The 9,791-nt window shown below is 41.5% G+C and overlaps 1 long non-coding RNA gene across 1 annotated transcript; it reads left to right on the top strand.

The window, feature by feature from the left end:
* The first annotated feature begins 802 nt into the window (after window positions 1–802).
* On the top strand, window positions 803–9,328 carry LOC146202819 (uncharacterized). Its single transcript, XR_014702317.1, has 4 exons — window positions 803–976; window positions 3,292–3,453; window positions 5,645–5,743; window positions 9,251–9,328. It is a non-coding gene; the product is annotated as an uncharacterized LOC146202819 (long non-coding RNA).
* The last annotated feature ends 463 nt before the right edge of the window (window positions 9,329–9,791 follow it).

Genomic DNA, 9,791 nt, shown 5'->3' with positions numbered 1-9,791 from the left:
GTCCCCCGCAGCTGATGCTATTGCTCAATATTTGGGTCAGCAGCGTTGAACTCTTGTAATATTTTTTCGTAAGTACCACCGGTTACAAAGACGAAGGCACACATCCACATTAAAGATAATAAGGATTATCAAAGGCACAACGCAGTGCAGCGGTTCTAGCCACTCTATAACCGCACGACTGCTCCCTTTTCTTCCCGAAGACGTTTTTTTAGTGTACATTCTTGTATAATCTTGTAGTGTATAGTCTACGGAAAGCACATCAGATCTCGATGAACATCTGTATATCTACCAGAATAACCTATAATAAATTAGTTGTGATGTAGCTCTGGTTAACCCTAGTTGAATTGAGAAAGCAACTGTGGAAGCTTCTTTTGCCTGCTACATCATTCCCCTATCACGCCCTATCAGTGTAAGGGGCTGCAGTATTTGGCACATTTAAGCTCATCCTTTAATAGTATTATGCGAGAGCTTAAAATACCAGCCCACATATGAAGTCACGCTTCAACCAAGACGTATGGATGTGCCTGCGTGTCCTAAGCAGATTTACGTCCATATTATCAAAATACAAGTGCAGAAACATATAATTTTTCACAGAAGATAATGTCTACACTGTAAAAAATATTCGTCACTTTGACGGCCTCCCTCTACTAAGTTTGATGCATCGCTGACGCTAACAGAATAGACTGCGCCGAGGAGTCAAATAGCGGGAGAGAGTGAAGAGACCAGGAGTCCTAAAAAACAAACACAAACTTGGCCTATGGCAATGTTTTGTTCGGCGTCGGGCGAGACCCAGCCTGCCGCTGCGTTGACTGCGTGCGAAGTCGACGTCTCCTGCACCGTTTTCGTCGGCTTCTCGTGTTCCTTCTTTTTTGTGTGTGTTGCGCCATTTTGTATTGCACTTTGCAAAAGGACGGCGTGGTTCGGAGTCGGCCCCGCACACGAAGCTGCAGTCTCCGACCAAGTCCGCCTGATTACGGTAAGTGTACTGCGTGTTTTTTATTTACTTGAAGCCTTTCTGGAGCTTGTGGTGTAGGATACAAGCGCGTGCGGCGAACTTATGCGAAACATGCATCTGAAGGCAGCCGGCGTGCGCTCGTATTGTGCTCCACATGACGACAGAAGGCTGTCCGCTAGCATTCGTTAAGGGAAAGTTGTAGGCGCGATATATTTGTATAGAGAACGTGAATTTTTCACGCGTATTTGTGCAAAGTATGTCCATGGTTTGGTTTGCTCGTCTTAAATTCACAAATTGAAAGATTACGTATAAGAGGTGATTAGGAAGGAGTTGCTGTGGAGATGGGGTTGCTGAATATATGTGATAATGGCGTGGCTCACGGCCAGGGTGCTCGCGGCGCATTGTGCAAGTAATTTTTAAAGCGCGCATGGATCGCACGTTAGGCGTGATACCGAAGCGGTGGCCTTGTGTTAGAGCATCCGCCTCGCATTCGGGAGGTACCGGGTTCGATCCCTAGTGCCCCCGGTTACCCACCGTTTTTTCAATGGGTACAAGCTTTCACCCGGCCTGGTGCTCGGGTCTTCTGGGGTGAAATGCTTGGGAAAAGGTGCCACGGCCCAAGTAGTTGCGCCGATGTGGCAGTGATTCGTTCCGCCATCGGACAACAATAAGTCCGCCTTCCGCGGCAACAGCCCATTATGTGGCCCTTTTTTTTTTTTTTTAGTGCTCGAAACCCTTGTGACAGCTGCCCACACCCAGTTTGTTTTCTTTTAGCCCTGTGAGAACCCGACCTTTGCAGGTCATTAGTTGTTCGAAACTTTAAGCCCTCTAAGGAGCACAGCAGGGTTAGCAGAGCCTCTTCCAAACGCACACCCCTGAGAGAGCCGGGCGCCGGGCCGGGGACGCTTGTACCCATTTTACCGGTGGGTGTCCAGCGGTGGGTTTCGAACTGGCCACCTCCCGCAGTCGAGACGGGCGCCCAAACCGCTCGGTGCATAAGTTAAATGGTACGTTGTTCTCGGTGATTGAAGAGCAGCAGTCAGAGAGGGCTCTCGCGTGTTCAAAAGCACGAAACCCAGCAGCGGGTTGAAATATTGTGCTGTTGACCGGAGTGATGTCACGAGGCTCATATTTTCAACGTTTGCAGTCGCCTATTAAAAGCACAGGACAACGCTGGCTGTATTTTTTTTCTGTGCTGTTTTCTTTATATCAAAATGCACAGATCAATTTTGAGTGTTTTGCTACTTTTGGTGACTGCAGACATTGAAAGGATTAACATCCGATGCCTGGCGAGCTGCCGTCTGTTTGAAGATCGTTTTATCTCTCTTTGACGCCTAGCCGCCAGGGCAGGGTATGTGGCGTGCGCGGAAAATTTGGAAGATGGCGTCTTGCTGACGCTCATAGTCAATTTGCTCAAGCGGCGGGGCCTAGCGCCCGCCTGAACACCTGCGTCCTTCGGCGCTGCTCTTGGGAGCTATCATATAACTCGTAGCTGCGGGCCACAGTGCGGCCATGGTGGCCCAGCTTGTCTTTCGTCTACCGCGTGACAACCTGTAGTCCGCAGAGAAAGGTGTTTGATAACAATACCTTCTGTCTCTTTTTGCTTTTTGCTGGGACGATGTTCGCTGAAAGCCTCAGCCAGCTTTTCTCTGTACTTAAGTAGGCGAACGTACGCGCGGAAAAAACCGCGTGCCAAGCGTTACACGACTCCAGTCAACATCACAGTAGAGCTGCCCGCTGCTGCGTTTTGCCCAGAGAGCCGTCTGCGTGGCAGCCCCGCCACTATACCCGCCACCATGGTCGCATGCGCAGAGAAAGGTGTTTGATAAGATTTTGTCTTTCTTCGGCCGCAGGGGCATCTTCTCTTGAGCCAAAACAAAGTCAAATATAGTATGAGTTCGCAGTGCTATTACTTTTAAATAATTTTGTTGCTAGAATTAGAAGATACTGTAAACATTTTTTTTTTATTTAGATGGGCAAAGTTGTAGCTGTAATCCTTAGGGTTTGTCAGTAGTCATTTTCCAATCGAGTCTATTTTGTGTACATATATTATTATATTTTCTTGTTAATAGATAGCCTCATTTTGTAGAAGCAATGCTCTTGCTAGAAAAACTTGTTCTAAATCAAGAAAGGCGGGTTGCACCATGCTCAGAGTTTTTGCTCATCTTACAACTGGACAGTTTATATTAATATGGAAACAATAGTCCTGTATGTTATTATTCTTGAGATTCATTTCATATTTGTCAGTGTACTTATGCAAAGTATATTGCAAATCATAATTGTTTTGTGTACCCGTGATGACGTTTTATGTGAAGTAATGTGGTTTTCACAAGCAGGCTCAGACATGGGGGGCATCCATCGAGTTGTGCTGGCAGTAGATGAAGAGTGCTTTAGCATTGCAAGCATGGAGAAAGCAATGGCACTACTACTTGGAGCGTTCTTCGTGTTCAATATCTCCTATCCACCTGGCGTCCTCTTACTATGGTGTTTTCGCAGAGGTAAATGAGTTTCAAATGATGGAAAAAAATATTTTCATCAGGTGTTGTAATTTCTGTGCTGGTTACATATTTAAGACATGTGTTACTATAAGGATAAAGCCCTTTAGTTGCTAGGAAATAAATAGAATTGCATCTCTAGTTTTTGAGCAATTTAATCATTGCTGAGGCTTTGTATATATTGGGTTCCATAGAACAACTTCCACAACTGATATTTTTTATTTTGATGATTAGGAAAGGTGAATAAACACTCTGCACTTGGATCAACCATGCCATCATGAAACTGTTTGATGGCAATTGCTGAAGGGACTTGTAGAACAACTGCTGGTTCATTCTTTAGTTGTGCCTGACTATCATGCGTAAAAAAAATACTTAGCAGGTAATTAGCATGGCAAGATGGCAGTCATAAATAATTTACACTAGTAAATATCATGCATATTAGTAATGCATTTTACATCATGTGCTTAATACATTTATGATTTGCATAAAAGGTTTTGAAAATGTACTGTCGCACTTAATATGCACTACAACGCACAAGATGCAGTAGGAGCTATGTTCTTGGCACACACTGACTATAGCCTTGCTCACAATTTATTCATTCAGTTGAAGAAATGGATACCAGAGTTCATTTATTATTTTTACAAGTTGCATGCTCTCCCAAAATGCTCACTAATTTATTGTTGCATGGATGCCAGAATTGATTCACTCGCGATGTGTTGCAACTCGTATTGAGGATGACAGTACATTCTATTTACTTTGTTGAATAGGAAGCAACCAATTTGTTAATGAGATCTAATAGCCTCCTTTACTGAACTCTAGGTGTTGCCCACGTAACTACCTGAAGGTTTTGAGTTCGCGTCCTGTGTTTTGGGCTGATATTTAAGGCTTTCACGGTAATAATGTGAAAATGTTGTTTCATTGCTGTCGCTCATCGTCATATGTCGAGGCTGCTTCGATTTATTTAGCTGCATCTTGAAGTAAGTTAATTCTTTTGCCCTAACTGAAACCTACTACTATTGAAGATTACCCTCTTTTCCTCTTGAAGCATGTATAGTAGGAAATGATTCTGTATAGTTGAGCATATTAAGAGTGTGAACATGTCTGCCATCAGGATGTCCCAAACATGTTTTTCTTCACCACTTCAGCATACTCAGCCTCAAAGAAGATTATGCACTATAAACATTCAAGGCATTCTAGACAACTATATGCCAAAATATATGAGTCACTATATATGACATGGAAATGAATTTTGAGTAGGTCAAGATTTTCCTTGCCCCCTCCTTTCTAATTACTTTTGCTTCGTTAGTGTTGCAAAAATGAAATAATTGTTAAACCTAGCTTGCCATTATTTTGCAGTGGACTTGTTTTCGTCTAAGAACAAGGGTAAAGGGGGCAGACCTTAGTTCGCAGGTAGAGCCAACGTTTCGAAAAGTGGACTTGTCTTCGTCTAGGCCCAGACGAAGACAAGTCCGCTTGTCGAAACGTTGGCTCTACCTGCGAACTGAGGCGTATCCCCTTTACCCTTGTTCAGTGCTCCATCATACCGTGTAAACCATCTTCTTCCTCTCGTTCTACCAAGGCCGGTGATGGAGATATTTGAGGTAACATGTGCTATCCTAATCAAAAGTTGTGCGTGGTATAAATAAATCAATATTTTTGTTGAGTATTATAGTGTTTAATGTTCGATTACGCATAGATACAGGCTACTAAAAAGTCGTGGGAAAGGTGAAAAAAAATTATGAGAATTTGCCTCAGTTTATTAGAATATATGGAAGACGTGCCCATGATATAACTGCAAAATAATGGCAAGCTAGGTTTAACAATTATTTCATTTTTGCGACACTAACGAAGCAAAGTAATTAGAAAAGAGGTGGCAAGGAAAACAATTCTTGACATACTCAAAATTCATTCCCATGTCATATTTCCATGTCATGCCAGACGAAGACGTCTACTTATCGAAACATTGGCTCGACTTGCGAACTGAGGCGTACCCTCTTTATCCTCGTTCAGTGCTCCTTCATACCATCACTGGCCTTGCCATTTTTAGACAAATTATTGAGTATATGCTGGAACTACTCCTCCATGCATATCTTTACTTTCTTGCTTCTCCCACCACTCTGCTTTTTAATGCACCATTGTTAGCAGCGTCGCTAACCAAATCAATCTAATTTATTTTGCTATTCATATTTTATAGGTACTTTGGAGAAATAAACCCTTTCAAGGGCCGAGGAAAAGGGCAAGCCAGCGGTATTTCACCGAGGTCGTTGAGCCTGCTACGGGTGTTTTTACACTGGTGAGTTGACCTTTGAATTGCTCACAGTCACTGTTATGTGGCTTGTGCTACTGTGATAGCTTATAGCAGTGGCTAGAGTTAATGCACATCTACACAATGCATTAGGATTTCCTTCACTCCTCTTAGTTCAAGGAAGCTTATTCCTACATGAAAGGCTTTTTAAAGAAAGTGTTGTTCAGTGTGACTTGATTGATGCACCATTAGACATAAAATGCTAAGTTGCAAATTGTGTAGTGCATTAAGAAAGAATTCATTTGTATTATAAATTCGTCTGAGAATAAGGCGAGGAAATATTCGGCGGCAGCTGGTAGTTGCTGTGGTAGTTAAAGTAAATTGCAAAAAACCCTTTACTGTGATTATTTCTTGCAGCTCCAAAAATTTGAATATCTGTAGTTCCTGAGATTTGAAGCAGGCAATGTGTAAAACGACCAACTATGTAGCATTCAAAGGCGAAATTTCTGACCTGTGAGTTTTCCGACTCTCGATTATTTCTACATTTTCATGGAATCACAGCAGTAGTCATAGAACCAATGTTCTAAGTTTTTCAAACCTTTTATATTCGCCGCAGTGCTGCTGCAAAGAGCCGAACCACTATATAATATGCAGAGTGGAAAGTCAATAATTCAGAATTCAAGGGGGCCGAAAATGTGATCAGACAGAAAATTTAATCCAGAAAGGAGCCAAATAAAAGCAAGTCTATTATCATCAGTGGGTTCATTCAGTACACACGAATGGCTGCAAGCTCTTACTGTTCAGAGATATCGTCCACTGCCAAAGCTTGCACTGCTCAAAGTTCGCAGAGCTCACATGTGCTTGCTTTCTTCGCAAATACAACAATCTTGATTAATTCATCATTAAGAGATCAGGTAAATGCTTAGAATTTTTGAATAACCCTATGAAATTGACAAGAACTGCCAAGAACATACAGCATCACAGTACTTTTGCCTAATGAACGCTCCGAATATTATTCAAAACCATGCGCCAAGGACCATTTTTTTCCATTTAATCTAGTGTTCTGCGTTTGCACACATTCTTGGAAATGTTCAAGAAATGATCCAGAATTGTGAGTGCCTTCGCACACCTTTCTGCAGTGCAACGCAGTAGCAGTGGTGGCTTTTCGCAGCTATAACTGCCATGTTTTGAAAGTGGTTAGCCACATGAACTACAAGACTATGCAGAGAAGTGTCCCAGAAAATGTGGTCGTTCAGTGAGCTCAAAGAAGAAATATGTAGCACAAAAAGACATGGACGCAAGTAGGAGAGACATTAAGTGAAACAAATGTTTATTTTAGTAAATAAATGTTTTTATACCTTCATATCACAGTGGACCATCAGGCATGCACTAGCAAAGCGTATCTGACAGATGCACAAGTTCCCTTGACAACAGTGCGACCGAAGGGTTGCTTGCATAATTTTGTTTCGAAAGGGACGATCCACTGGGCTTCAATTATTTCACGTGTTAACCTGTTTTTATGCACTTTTAAAATCACACGTTTTCTGAGATGGGGAATGCATTCACACACATGGAATTGGGTCGATAAACCTTTCCCGCACATGCGCTTGACGCCCAGCCCATGGTCCCAAAGCTTATCACTCAAGCATCTGCCCACTTGTGCTACATATTGTTTGCCATAGCCCATAGGAGAGATAAATTGGATAGACAACATTTTCAGTGCAATAAATGAATTTTTCTTCAAGCTTCATTGTGCAGCTAACTGCCTTATTGAGTTTTGAAAACGTTTTCGTGCACAGATGACTCAACTTATAAGGAGCCGAAAAATATAACTCTGCCACTGGGTTGCTGGGCTCAAAAGAAAATAGCGCAGTGATCTAGCAGCAGAGCGGGTTTTTCGGCTCCTAACAAGTTGAGTCGTCTGTGCACAAAAATGTTTGAGAGCTCAATAAGGCGGTTGGCTGCTGCACAAGGAAGCTTGGGGAAAAATTTGTTTATTGCTCTGAGGATGTTCCCTACTAAATTCCTCTCCCATGTGGCAAACAATATGTAGGAGAAATGGGCAGGTGCCTGAATGATAAGCTTCGGGACCATGGGCTGGACGTAGAAGAGCATGTGCGGGAAAAGTTTGTCGACTCACTGCCATGTGTGTGAATGCATTTCCCGTCTCAGAAAGCCTGTGGTTTTAAAAGTGCATAAAAACAGGTTAACACGTAAAATAATTGAAGCCCAGTGATTGTCCCTTTTCAAAGAAAATTATGCAAGCAGCCCTTTGGTCGCACTTTGTCAAGGGAACTTGTGTATCTGTCAGATATGCTTTGCTAGTGCATGCCTGATGATCCAGTGTAATATGAAGGTATAAAAACCTTTCTTTACTAAAATAAACATGTGTTGGAAGTTCGCACTGTGTGTCTTGACCGTGTGTCCATGTCTTTTTCTGCTATGCTTCTTTCCTTTTATACCATGAACCAACAAGCCCAAGCATCTACCCTTAAGTGAACTCACAGTGGCAGGTTTATTTTGAGTCTAAACTTCGTCTAAGCCCATGTTTGCCTTAGGCTTGCAGAACCACTACAGCCATTGTCATCGAATACTGTTTGTCGTCTATGTAAACAATGTGCTGAGACAGTCAAGCATCAGAACGGAAACAAAACTGCGAATCTCTTGCTCCACCATGTTGGCAATTGGAAGTTTATTTAAAGTCATGTTTTTGTACAAAATTTGATTTTTCTAACCTTCCTGCAGCCCTAGTGAATCTGAAAAGTTGGTTGTCGGTCTTGTGGCGGTTGCAAATGTGCCTTGCGGGAGGGACAATTTGTTTCTCGAAGCTGGCCAGTTGAGTGAGATGGTACTGATGCATTCAACTAAAACTGTGCCTAAATTGCAGCATATGAGGTGCCCCATAAGATAAAATTTGACCTTGAGGAATTATTATTATTAGGATTAAAGATGACTTTAAGCGTTTGTGTTCTTTAACTGAAAAAATCAGACAAAGTAAGAAAATTGACCAATATAGTTCCCTTCACATGGGAAACATAAAAGTAATTGCATGAATATAATCTCAATGGTTTAGAGATCAAATGGTAATGAAGTGAGAAAATGAAGCCATTCCTTCCGACAGTGTAAAATTTTTACCTGAACTACGATACTATAAAGAATTTGACTGTCATCTCAACTTTTGTGGTTCATCTCTGTTCAAATTGTTTATTTTCTAAGGCTTTGGGAAATAACAGCTGGGATAAGTGGACTTGGAAACTGGAATGTCAGGCTAGCTTGATAAAATCACTATCTCTGCAGAGTCAGGGAAGAGGCTGGACAAAATTACTCAAAGTTCATAAATACGAGTTGGACAGATTTCTGTTGTCTCATTTTATAGAAATTACTGGTATGCAATGATGGTAACAGAAGTTGCCCACGTTTTGAATGTTTGTATTTTTTACATCCGAATTTAGTTTCAGCGTATGTTGGATGTTTTCTTATGACCCCATATTGTTCTATTTACCCTTAATATGATCATGTATCTAATATGAGTATACGTCATATTCTGTTTTCTAGATACACCGTGCATGATTTTGGGAAGGATCTGCTGCAAGTTTGAAGTGTATTTTTACCTTACATTTTAGTGCATTTATAACAATAAAGTTTTTTTGAAAGTGCTAATTTTTGTGACTTCTTTAAAGATATTCTGCGAGTCAGTCTGCAGCTTGACAGCAGCAGCAGTGGAAGTCCTTGATTAAAAATAAAAAGGAACACATCCAAATGACAAAGAGAAGCAGTTGAACTTAGCTTTGAGGCTCGATTTCAGAGCGGCACAAACTTAAATTTTGCTCAGCATCTTATAACCGATGCTGTAGGAAATTCTAAATAAATGTGTTTCAGATTCAAATAGCTGAAATGATATTGATGGATTCTTATAGCATTATATTGATGGCTTAAATATGCCTTATGTTGAATGATAAAAAACGTTTAACTGATGCTGTACTGAAGAAAAAAGTACTTAATGTCATTGGACCGTGAAATGTAAACATGCCAAGTTGTCGTATTGACGCTTTAAATGTATTTCAAACTTACACAACAACCGTCAATATGACGGCAC

The sequence above is a fragment of the Amblyomma maculatum genome, chromosome 1 (assembly GCF_055883805.1).
Source record: "Amblyomma maculatum isolate TAMU_Amacu chromosome 1, ASM5588380v1, whole genome shotgun sequence".
Taxonomy (NCBI): domain Eukaryota; kingdom Metazoa; phylum Arthropoda; class Arachnida; order Ixodida; family Ixodidae; genus Amblyomma; species Amblyomma maculatum.
Note: the sequence above shows the minus strand (reverse complement) of the source record. Positions and strands in the feature narration are given on the sequence as shown.